Source organism: Pseudomyrmex gracilis, unplaced genomic scaffold (assembly GCF_002006095.1).
Source record: "Pseudomyrmex gracilis isolate BER0280 unplaced genomic scaffold, ASM200609v1 scaffold_36, whole genome shotgun sequence".
NCBI classification, from domain to species: Eukaryota; Metazoa; Arthropoda; class Insecta; order Hymenoptera; family Formicidae; genus Pseudomyrmex; species Pseudomyrmex gracilis.
Window position 1 is genome coordinate 283,136 of NW_018020620.1, and position 1,727 is coordinate 284,862.

Genomic DNA, 1,727 nt, shown 5'->3' on the forward strand with positions numbered 1-1,727 from the left:
AACACGAGACGCGCGTTGCGAGAGAGGAAGTACGAAGACAGAGACAAGATGGCCGCTCTGCTCCTCTTTCGTCGGCTCGTTTGCTACAAGGCAAACAAACTCCTCCTGAGAATTCGTGGTCTACAGCGTCCACCGGATGGTTTTACAGTTTGCTTTTACGCTATCGCGATTATCGTTTTTTTTTTTTCCTATAAGGCTTGTAATTTAAGTAATGAAACTATAATGATCAACTAGATGTACTTGTTTCGTATTTCGTAAAAGCGAGAATATAATTCTATGCATGAGTATTCGGTAAAAATCGGAAAAAACTCGAAATTTTAATTTTTCGTAGAATAAAAAATCCATTTATTATTGATAATGTTCCTATTACTGTCAATCAAAATTTAAACGATTTTTTTAAATATGAAAACTACATATGTTATTAGAACAAATTTCAATAACACTTTCAACAAATATAATTATTGTTATAGTGATTATAAATAAAAATCAAACATATGCAATTTTCATATTCAAACAGTTGTTTAAATTTTGATTGACAGTAATAAAGACACTGAGATTGATCAGGGTCTTTCATCCTAAAAAATTGTAATCACGAAATAAATATTTTAATAATTGCACATTATATAAAATAGTTTTAATAATAAACTCTCTAATTACAGAGAACTTATTATTAAATATAATTAGCTTTCTAATAAGAAACTTTCTTAATATAATAATAACTTCGTATAATAATTTATATAATAAGAATTCATCCGATATAAAAATCAGATATTAAAAAGTTCAGAGATCTACCGATATAAAACTGCGGGAATGTAACAACCCCACACACGGAAAAAAAAGTTTTGCTATTACATGCCCGGCAAGAAAAATTGTTGAGTTAGCAAATATTTTTTTGCCACTGACCATGCACTACTTTCTGGCTACTCTGGCAAATCTTTTTTTTTAGTATATGTGCACACATTTGTATACCTATATATATTATAGTAAATTTTACTAAAGTAAATTTTACTATAGTAAATTTTTTTTTTATGGTAAGTATCTTTATATAAAGATTAATTTATGCAAAAAATACATTTGAGAGGAGTTTTTTTATATGCTTTTGTGAACAAATGCAATATCCTCGTCAATTCTCGTAATTTATACGAGTAAAAAAGTAAAAAACCTTTTTACGAGCTCTCGAAAGTGCCATCCTTTCGAGATCGGATCTCTCTCAAGGATCGCAATAAAACTGAAGCACGTGGAACGGGTCTGTATGATAAGGCATGAACTCTCTCTTCTCTTCTCTTTCGTTGCCGGTCACTCAACACTCAAGTCACGCGTGACACCGAATAAACATATTTCTTTGATCTTGCTTGTCGCATTTCGATCATTGATGTTGATCGTGTATCGAGTGACGATTGCCTGGAGCGTATCGTTTAAAGGCGCACAAAGATTACCATTTGATACTTGAGACTATATGTGTCATAAAATGGATTTTTTCAAGGCTCACAAGTTACGGTACGTTGAGAATATTGTGTTGCAATCGAAGACAGAGGTCAATAAAAAAGTGATAAAAATAATCTGACATTTTTACCGGTTTGCTTTTGTAAATTTAAAAGGAATCTTAATTTTTTCACATCGCGTAATTAAAAAAAGAAAGAGTTGAGCTTTGATATTTTTTCATCGAGTTTGACGGACATTGACGTAGTAAATTAATTTACTTGTCTTTCTTCGGTAACTTTTTTTTT